Source organism: Neomonachus schauinslandi, chromosome 2, assembly GCF_002201575.2.
Source record: "Neomonachus schauinslandi chromosome 2, ASM220157v2, whole genome shotgun sequence".
NCBI classification, from domain to species: domain Eukaryota; kingdom Metazoa; phylum Chordata; class Mammalia; order Carnivora; family Phocidae; genus Neomonachus; species Neomonachus schauinslandi.
The window spans coordinates 157,226,370-157,237,852 of NC_058404.1; the positions used below are offsets into that span (position 1 = coordinate 157,226,370).

Genomic DNA, 11,483 nt, shown 5'->3' on the forward strand with positions numbered 1-11,483 from the left:
TTTTTGAAGAACCTCCATACTGTTTTCCAGAGTGGCTGCACCAGCTTGCATTCCCACCAACAGTGTAGGAGGGTTCCCTTTTCTCCGCATCCCCGCCAACATCTGTCGTTTCCTGACTTGTTAATTTTAGCCATTCTGACTGGTGTGAGGTGGTATCTCATTGAGGTTTTGATTTGGATTTCCCTGATGCCGAGCGATGCTGAGCACTTTTTCATGTGTCTGTTGGCCACTTGGGTGTCTTCTTTGGAAAAATGTCTGTTCATGTCTTCTGCCCATTTCTTGATTGGATCATTTGTTCTTTGGGTGTTGAGTTTGATAAGTTCTTTATAGATTTTGGATACTAGCCCTTTATCTGATACGTCATTTGCAAATATCTTCACCCATTTTGTCGGTTGTCTTTTGGTTTTGTTGACTGTTTCTTTTGCTGTACAAAAGCTTTTTATCTTGACGAAGTCCCAAAGAAGATGTGGTATATATATACCATGGAATATTATGCAGCCATCAAAAGGAATGAGATCTCGCCATTTGCAATGACATGGATGGAACTGGAGGGTGTCATGCTGAGCGAAATAAGTCAATCAGAGAAAGACATGTATCATATGACCTCACTGATATGAGGAATTCTTAATCTCAGGAAACAAACTGAGGGTTGCTGGAGTGGGGGGTGGGGTGGGAGGGATGGGGTGGCTGGGTGATAGACATTGGGGAGGGCATGTGCTATGGTGAGTGCTGTGAATTGTGTAAGACTGTTGAATCACAGACCTGTACCTCTGAAACAAATAATACATTACATGTTAAAAAAAAAAGAAGAAGAAGATAGTAGGAAGGGAAAAATGAAGGGGGGGAATCAGAGGGGGAGACGAACCATGAGAGACTATGGACTCTGAGAAACAAACTGAGGGTTCTAGAGGGGAGGGGGCTGGGGGGATGGGTTAGTCTGGTGATGGGAATTAAAGAGGGCACGTACTGAATGGAGCACTGGGTGTTATACGCAAACAATGAATCATGGAACACTACAGCAAAAACTAATGATGTAATGTATGGTGAATAACATAACATAATAATAAAAAAAATTTAAAAAAAGAAGAAAGCAAGAAAATCAAGTGTTAAAAAATATAGGTTTTGACTTAAGCAAAGAACTAAAACATGAAACCTTAATTTTTGAAATTAATACAAATATTTGTTGAGCATAAGCTCATTCTAATGTTACCACTCTGACTGGTATAGAAAAAAGAAAGGTGTAGAAGCAAAATTACGGCCAAAAATCCGTAATGCTTTTTAATATTTCATCTGGGCTTAGAAATGATGGCTTTTCTTTGTAACAATTCAGACTGTTTATAATTTTTCTTTCAATTTTCATCTATGTTTTTAAAACTGAGAAGTCTTGATAAAACATATTGATTTTGACATAAAAATCACTCTTAGAAACATTATGGTAATCCTGCCTAACTTCTGTGAAAGCAATAGATTTAATTCAGAGTAGATATAAGGTGCACAGAAAAGTTAAGGGTGGGAAATAGAAGGAGCCCAAAGAGTTAATCCCAATTGTGATCTTTGGCCAAAAAATTAATGTTGAATTTTCTCTTTAGTTACTTAGTATGAACTATTGCTTTGGTTACTATGGTTAGCAATAGCTTATAAAAATTCAAATCATCCTAAATTTGGCGATTTAAGAAAATTAAAATACATATTTTTTTAAAATTTACCTTACTTAAAAGAAAAAAATCCCCATAGGAAATACGCAACAAAAGTGACATTCCAATTATACAAAACACTACGAGTAAAGAAAATGTTTGCATGGCTATGAAAAACAAGATTCATGTAAAAATAATCACAAAATTTCTTTCCACAGTTGTTTTATTTTAGAAATCAATTTTTGTTATAAAAACCCAGCAAAAAAAAATGTTGAAAGAAGAACTTAAGAAAGACTATAATCTAGATGCTTCTTCACAAGATGGTGATTATCATGATACATGTGATAGCAATTGATATGATTAAATTAAAACATGTTATAATGATAACAATGACCATCTGTGTCAATACAACACAACTGTTTCAGTATATCCTTCCTCAGAATAAGACTGTAAATTAGTATACCACTCCACCCTTTACTTCAGAAAATGCCTGCAAACGTTTTTCCAGACAGTTTACTCTTAATGACACTGCAGTGTCTACCAATATTAAGCTATTGTATGACAAAGCAGGCTAATTCCCAGTTTCCTGAGTGACTCCCAAAGTACTGAGTCCAGGCCTAAATACATTCTCTCTTTATATAATTATATAAATGCATAACTATACATATAAAAGTATAAAATTTTATATAAATGCATAAATATATAAATTCATAGATAAATATAAATGTACATTTATATGGAAATGTAAAATAGATATTAATATATAATACAATATATCACTATATTATGTTATATATACAATATATGTGTAACTCATATGTAAATCATATACATCCTATAAAACCATAAATTGTACATATTTTTCAATGTTGTTATTATTGAAGTTACCTTTGGGATAAAGGATAGAACATACTTTATTTAGCAGTTTGGGGGCCTCCATTTGTACTCTTGCCCTGTTCCCCTCCAAAAAAATATTTGCGGTGGCCTTTTCAGTGAAAACAAACCAATTTTCCATAATCAGAAAAATTTTGCTTATCTGAAACATCATACGCCCCAGTAATGGCAAATTATGGAAGTGCTTTTGAGTTCTTTCTGCATTGATGATCTTCTTTTTCTCAGGAGCTATCATCTATCTGGGTGAAGTATGGCAGATTTGACAGAATAATTATGAATAATTTTCAGTCAGTTCCAGACATGAGAGCTTGATGTGGAGAAGAGCACATTGGTGCTGGGGCAGAAGTGTATGTGCATACAATTGCATGATGACATTAAAAGAACAGCGATTGTAACTAAAAATTTTAGTGTTTAATTTTTGAAAATGTGTGCTTGCATATTTAACCATGTTGACATGGACTTTTGAAAAAAGCAATGACCTGTTTCTGTCAATTATGTATTATTTTCTACCTGAAAATAATAGGAGCTACCCGAAACTACCACTATGCACTTTGATTGAATAAACTACTTTGCGACTAAAAACACACACAACCTTTTATTCATGAAAAAGCTCTCCAAGCCTTTATTCTTGTTTCCTCCTCATCTTTCTGCATTTTTAGTTTTATAGAAAGTATACAACCAAAAATAGGAGCTCAATGATAATTATTATTAGGCCAAAATCATTGGTTTTGATAGATAGTACACTAAAAGCAGCAGGTTTATATCAAATTACTCCATACAGCAACTCAATTCATCTAGCTATGTACAGGAACAGTTTGCTCATAATTAATCCTGGCAGGTGCACTAAGAAACCAAGTTGCTTAAAATCAGATAATCCATGAGAGGTATATTGATTTTCTTCCCCGGTGTTCTAAAGACTACTGAAAATTTCCAAACATTTCACTGTCCACATTTTTGGTGTAATGCCTCTGATTATTCAACTGGAACCTGCTCACAAGAGCGAACAAGAGTAGAACTACTCCACACAAAAGGAGAATATAAGTCTGTATGACTACATGACAATGCTGACACAATGCTTGGGAGAGAGCAGACTAATTTAAATCTTTATTGAATTAAGGAATATAACTCACCTCTTCATAGTTATTTGGGTGAACTTTAAGTCCACCAAAAGTTAAGTTTCTAAACTGTTAATAAGATATGATTTTGAAAACAAAATATGCTACATCCAACCAATGTTTGAGAATAAAAGCAATACTAAAAACCAGTTTTTTAGAAGTCTAGCCATACCCTGCTCTCCAATTCCCCTCCCAAATCCAGATGAGACAGACAAAATCCAGGGAAGCCTTGATAAAGATAACATGAATTATTTATGTAGTGCTGTGTAACAAAACTGAGCATCTTAAAACAACGCTGATTTTTGTGAGTCTGGAATTTGGCAATAGCTTAGTTGAGTGGTTCTGTCTCTGAAACTAGAACGAGGTTGTTGTCTAGATGTTGGCTGCATTTGTAGTCAACTGAGAACTTCCTTTGAATTAAAGGATCCCCTTCCAAGGGTTGTTGGCAAGAGTCTCCAGTTCCTTGCCATTCGGATCTTTCCATAGGGATGCTTGAGTGTCCTTATGACAGAACAACTTGTTTCCCCAAGAACAAATGATTCAAGAAAAAGCACAGAAAAGTCACAATGTCTTTTGTATGCTGTGCTCAGAAGCCACATGTCATCACTTCTGCCATATTCTGTTGATCATACAGACCATACCTGATACAATGTGGCAGGGAAATACACAATGCTGTGAATACCAGAAGTCAGAGATCTCGGAGAGTTACCATGGAAGTGAATATTCAATATCTACTATCTCCTTCTGTGGATTTTATAGATCTTATTCCAAGATCAAAATGAATAATGAGGAATCTGTATACTTGAACCAAATTAGTTTATCTCTTACAAAACTGTCTTGATTTATGACCGTGAATATCATTTATATTTGGCTTTTGGCTTTTATATAATGTTGCAAGAATTAATAGAATTTAAAGTTCACTGTCACATTTCTTAAGACTATCCATTTCACTGTTTCTTTTATGAAATATATTTCCAACTGAGAAAAATCATGTAATTTAGCACTAAGAAGTTTTCTTTTCTCTGAGAACATTCTGAAGAACTCTAGGTAGTTGATCGTGTATACCCCATTTTTTTTCTTTCTTGCTGTCTGGAAGTTTAGAAACAAATGTGAATTTCAGTTCCATTGATTAAATTGACACCTCTGCTTCAAATGTTTATGCTTTTTCCTTTTTTGGTCATTTAAGTAGTTGTTCTAATACTATATTTTTATATAATTTTGAAATTGAGTGAGCATATACCTATGCTCTGTATCAAATTTATTACATATTACATTATATGTTTGTCATAGAAAATTAAGAAAATACAGCAGGGTTTAAAAAAGAATAGAAGAGTAGAAAGAAGAAAATAATACTAGTTCTTATTAGAGTAATAATATAGTTCTACTAACTGTAATGAAAAACTGTTATAATTATATGGTAGAATTACTCCTTTTTCATGATAATGCCCAATCAGATTATTACTCATTTCCTGTTGGTGTTGCTACTTACCTAAAATATCCTGTAAGGGCTCTGGTTTGGGTTCAGAAAAGTAAAGACCTTGGACCTTGTCATTCTTATTCTTACAAAAAGGAGAAGCTGGACAAAGTGAAAACAAATTTTCTTGGACTCATTTAGAGAAGTGAGGTCCCAGAGAAAACCACTATCTCAGGATAGGTCTCTATTATATATTTAACTCACTGGCATCTGATGGTTTACATGAATATCTGAGTTGACATAAGCCCCCAAATGAAATACTTAATCCTATTTCTTTTCTGAATAAATATCCAACTTTGTGAGGAGTACCAAATTAAACTGCATAAAAATTAACTGAGTCAACTGAATATGTAGTTGATAAAAAGATCACATTTCACAGTATTATATAACACAGGAAATCAGTAATGATATTCACTATACATCCATTCAAAAACCACCTACTGAGTATATGTGTGGAAAAAAATTCTCAATTTCATCATTTTGGATCCTTGTTAAGAAGTTCACAGTCTAGGGCACCTGGGTGGCTCAGTTGGTTAAGCGACTGCCTTCGGCTCAGGTCATGATCCTGGAATCCCAGGATCGAGTTCCGCATTGGGCTCCCTGCTCGGCAGAGAGTCTGCTTCTCCCTCTGACCCTCCCCCCTCTCATGCTCTCTCTATCTCATTCTCTCTCAAATGAATAAATAAAATCTTTTAAAAAATATTTAAAAATAAAAAAGAAGTTCACAGTCTAGTAAATAGAGTGATAAAGTATGAATTAAGAGATTTCTTTTTTTACTTCTTAATTCTACATCAAGAAAATTATCTTTTTGTTACTTTCTTGTAAAATGTAATATTTCTTATGATTATGATTTTGGCCACTTAGAGCTATAGTTACTATTTATTAACATACAGCTGTATTAACCTGAAATAAAAATCAGTATTAAAAGCATTATTACTGCATCCTCACGTCCCATTTCACTAATTTCTGAGATATTGCATAAACCACTAGTTTGCCTTTCAGTATAAAACCCTTGCATCACAATATGAAAAATTTAATGATGTATCTTAAATATATATTTATCTGTGAAAACACATATTTATATCTGCATTTACTCTGATCTCCATGCTCTATATGTAACAGGCAGAAAAGTCATTCTAGATAAGGAGTAGAAGTCAACTGTTGTATCGTGGTTTATTTGATATTTCTTCCAATGTATTTTTGAAAGAAACATGAAGAAACTATACAAATAATTATCATGACTGCAAAGCAACCTCATATTAAGAAGGATATCTTTTGGGTGCCTGGGTGGCTCAGTTGGTTAAGCGACTGCCTTCAGCTCAGGTCATGATCCCGGAGTCCCGGGATCGAGTCCTGCATCGGGCTCCCTGCTCGGCGGGGAGTCTGCTTCTCCCTCTGACCCTCCCCCCTCTCATGCTCTCTCTATCTCATTCTCTCTCTTAAGTAAATAAATGAAATCTTTAAAAAAAAAAAAGAAGGCTATCTTTCAGAATTTTCTCTTCAAGACAAAAGTAGATGGTAATATTAGAGAATATTTCAGAGAGAATAGCTCACATAATACTTCCTAACATATATTTTTATAATATTTGCATATTATATAAAGTATTAGGAGTTATAAAAGGATCAATAATCATACCTGAGTGAACTAGAATATGAATATTCATGAGGATGAATAAAACAGAAAATAACATTTTTTATAATCATAGCATATATGCACCTGAAAAATATATATGGGTAAAATGTATACATTTCTATGTATATAGATCTTGTATAAACCATAACTCCATACTAAATAGACTGGTAGATATAAGAATAACCATCATTTTATAATTTAAAATTTCCTTTAGTAATCTTCGTTATCCTACTCAATTGGAAGTTGAATCTGAGTGAGTAGACTCTGGGACACCTAAGACATGTTCATGAAGTCCCAGAGGAACCATCACCTATAATCAATCAAATATGCTTTGTACAACAAGGCAAAACACTTCAGAACAGTCAATCCAAAGTAATAAATATGATGAATTCTCAACTTCAATTTAATTTTCCTCTTTAATAATAGGGGAATAACCCTAAAACCAAATGCATAAAGTTTTTTATTCATTTATTTCTTTTATTCGTTTTTCGTATGTACAATTTTTTGTTTTTGTTTTTGTTTTCTGAAATTGAGCAGTGACAGTGTCTTAGATGCTTTGGATACTTCAGTGAACAAGCTTCCACCGTCTTTGATACGGGGTAAGGGTTCCATTGGTATGTGCAGTCATTTTGCAAGAGACACTCATGAACACAGTCATAAAGGCACTGATCTTGAAATACCCACTTCTGCCTTTACTCTCTTCTAAAACTAATTCTCCTGAGGAAAAAAATATCTGATTTTGTCCTTTCTTATCTCACATTCACATATCTCCATCTCCTACATTCTAAAAGGAAGGTATATTTTTCACACATTCCCTAATATTAACAGGGTTCTTTGCCGAGGAATGTAAAACCCTCAGGATGCCAAACAAATTACAGTGTGGAATACTGGCATCACTAGTAAGAGAGTGAATGATTCTAAGGAGTGAGTAACAAATAACTTCACAAAGCAGGAGGTTTCCAACTCTTTGCTTTCAAGAAAATTGAAGGAGAACATCAAATTGTCAGCTAATAAATCACTAAAAATAACTTTTAATGATAGAACAAAGACACTCAGTTTCAGAGACCTTAAATCCTATAATCCTATAATCTAATTTGCATAACACACCATTAAGGCAGGATTGGAACATTGTCTTTGGCTCCCAGTCTGGTGTCCTTTCTATTTCTCCATGCACCTTCTCCATTTCTCTTCTGCACAGGAAAAGCCTAAGAAATTGGCTGTGAGGGCTCCTGGGTGGCTCAGTTGGTTAAGCGGCTGCCTTTGGCTCAGGTCATGATCCTGGGGTCCTGGGATCAAGCCCTGCATCGGGCTCCCTGCTCAGGGCAGGGAGCCTGCTTCTCCCTCTGCCTCTGCCTGCTGCTCCCTCTGCTTGTACTCTCTCTGTCAAATAAATAAATAAAATCAAAAAAAAAAAAAAAAAACTGGATGTGATATGTGTAAAAAAAAACAAAAAATTGGTGTGTAATAGATACTTATGGTTGTACTTATTTAAAAAAGAGAAGAAAGAAAGAGAGAGAGAGGAAAGAGAAAGAAAGAAAGAAAGAGAAAGAAAGAAAGAAAGAAAGAAAGAAAGAAAGAAAGAAAGAAAGAAAGAAAGAAAGAAAGAAAGAAAGGAGGGGAGGAAGGAAAGATGAAGCAAAGTTAGAAACACTGTAAAGGCCAGAGAGAACAACATGGTATCTAGTTGATATCAAATGGGAAAATTATTGCTGGCATAAATGTTCCAGGCAATAAGAAAATATGAACATAACATAACTGCTGATCTTTTAGTAGTATAACTTTTTTTAGCTTTAATATCTAACCAATCTTTGAAAGTCAAACTTAAAATATATAAATCTGGAATTCAATAATTAGTCATGCCTTAAAAATAAAAATAAAGAAGTAGAAATTCATGAATAGCATAGATAACTGTTATAGCATTCTCTTTAAAGTAAGATAACTGCTTTTCTTTGTCACATGAGAAAATATAAATCTATTCCTGTGTGTACCTTAGAGAAGCCTAAGAAGCCTACCTCATACAGGTAACAAAAACAAAGAAAAAAAATGTTGACTTTCGGAGACAGTCTTTAATTGGTCAAAAACGTACATGTTAATAGGGCTTAGAAACCATGGATGGATATCCATAATGTTTTCCTAAAGACTTATTTAGCACAAGTTCTTATTGACTTCCGAAAGAGAAGACAGTATACAGGATTTGTCCTCTGAAATACCAATAATCATTTTCACATATTCAACTGTAGAAATGTTTCATTGGAAATGAATTTGGGTTTTAGGAACCAACAGAAGCAAATACAGCACCTGATGCATCATGGGATAGTCCAGTCACTTACGTTCTGTAGGCTGTTTCGCCACTGAGCAAAGCAAGTAAGTGATGTTAATTACCCTCTCTTGCTCTAAAGATGGGATCTGGTGATGGATAGGAAAGGCCTGAGATATAATACATTTTCAATAAATGTTAGCCATGATTAATTAAAAAACTGCAGGGGAAAAAAAATTAAATTTAGGAGACCATTGGAAAGATGACATTGTAATTTCATCAATGTCTTCAAAAAGTAGGTTTGACCAAAAGTGGCCATTAAAACTGATGTGTTAAAAAAAAAAAAAAAGCACCAAAATGAAGTTAAAACTCCTTTATAAATAAATTTCTACTGTTATTTGCATATTTAAAATTTCACAAATTGTAATTACTATAAAATCACTATGGCTGAGTGATTTCAAGCTATACATCTGGAATATTATTTGCAAAGTGCTTAAAATAGTGCTTGAGGGGCACCTGGGTGGTTCAGTTGGTTAAGCATCTTGGTCTCTGCTTGGGTTTTGATCTCAGAGTCATGAGCTTGAGCCCCGTGTTGGGTTCTGCATGGGGCATGGAGCCTACTTAAAAAAAGTAAATAAATAAATAATAATAAGATGGTGCTTGACACACACAGTACTATATAAATAACCAATGTATGCTATGTGTGAATGTATGTGTAAATGTGTCCTCTCTCCCTACCTAGCTGCATGGAGTAGATGAGAATATAGGTTATGATACATGTACATCTTTTCTTTCTTAATAGCAATTTTTATATAAATAGGAGAGCTTGCACTGAGAGTTCTTTGTTCTAGTCTCCATAGGGACGTACTAATCTTTTCTAGGGTATTTCCTGATCCTGTTTTTTTTCCTAGAAAAGGCAAATAAAATGTTCCTTTTCAAGATAGCATGTTTCTGTTTCTTAATTTGTACTGGAGACACAAACAAATCACATTATTGAAATACGAGTTTGAGATAATAAGATACATTTCATGTGTTTGAAAAGATAACTAAAATGTGCTGGTTTTCTGATTTCTCCAAGGAATAATGCTTGAAAATGAGTACTCCAGACAAGCTTCTTAAAGAAACAAGGAATAAGGGTAGACCTGATGTGAGGCAGGGATGTTTTTTACTGTCTTTTTTTTTTTTTTTTTGATCTCTCATAAAGTGGTAGTTTTTCTTCAACATATATTACCTTTTAATATTTTTGTTCTCTTATAAAATAATTTAAGTATTTATTTTATTTATTTTATTTTTTTATTATTTTTTTTAAAGATTTTATTTATTTATTTGACAGAGAGAGACACAGCGAGAAAGGGAACACAAGCAGGGGGAGTGGGAGAGGGAGAAGTAGACTCCCCGCTGAGCAGGGAGCCCGATGCAGGGCTCGATCCCAGGACCCTGGGATCATGACCTGAGCCGAAGGCAGACGCTTAATGACTGAGCCACCCAGGCGCCCCTCAAGTCAGTGTTTTACTTGGTAAACATGTCTGAGACCATGCATCCCTGGCTGCTAAGCACCATGGCGGACAGGGCTAGAAAGGTAACAGCTTTATTTTGAGCAGGGGGCAAAGACAAGGCAGCACTTTATAGCTACATTGTAACTAGATCCTGCATAAGTATTTATTTTTTTTACACCTTAAGTAACATTATGGAAAAAAATTGAGGGTGCTCAGGAAAGAAAAAGGGAAAAAAAAAGATTTGTTCCTCCATCTGTGAATGTCAGCTCTGTTAACCTTTTCCCAGTTAATGGTATTAGAACAAATTTATCTTTCTTCATCACTGTTTAATAAAAAACAAAACATTTTAACACAAGCAGTAGGAAGACCATAACCCCCGAATAAACTGAAAATTTTGCTCATGAAAAATTCACCAGAGGGTATTTTCATTTTTCTCATTGTGCATCTAGTGTCAATTAGCATTTGAGAATGACTGGTTTCGAGCAAGTTTTCCTCTTTTTGAATGCATAGCCTAAAGAAATGTTTACCCCAGAAATCGCAGTTTCAGTGAGTGCATAATTAAAGGAATATATACAAGTCGTAGAATCTCATCCTATGAAGAAATATTATTGAGATTCTAATGTTTCACTTGCCTCTTAAAAATGCCATCAAGAAGTTCTTGTCTCACTTCTCTCTACAATATCTCATTTCCACACTCATCCACCTACTTGTCTTTGACCCTGACATTCTCTCTAAGGCCAACATCTCCACTTGTCCTATGAAATTACCTACTGTCTCTTTCTGAATTACAATTGGCTACCTCTCTTATGCAACATCATTTTGTGTTGGATGGTTCCTATAATTAAATAAAATGGTTTTCTATCTTAAAGAAAAAAAAAACAATACCTCACTTTACTTCTCAGCCCTTCAAGACACGGTCCACTTCCAGCAAGACTTCACACAAAAAGCTGTCTCCTGTTCCTGCCACTCTCCACATGAAA

General features: G+C 34.4%; 1 non-coding gene across 1 annotated transcript; it reads right to left on the reverse strand.

Moving 5' to 3' along the window:
- Window positions 1-10,529: 10,529 nt before the first annotated feature.
- On the reverse strand, window positions 10,530-10,660 carry LOC123324227. The gene has a single exon (XR_006539707.1). It is a non-coding gene; the product is annotated as a small nucleolar RNA SNORA63 (small nucleolar RNA).
- Window positions 10,661-11,483: the final 823 nt, after the last annotated feature.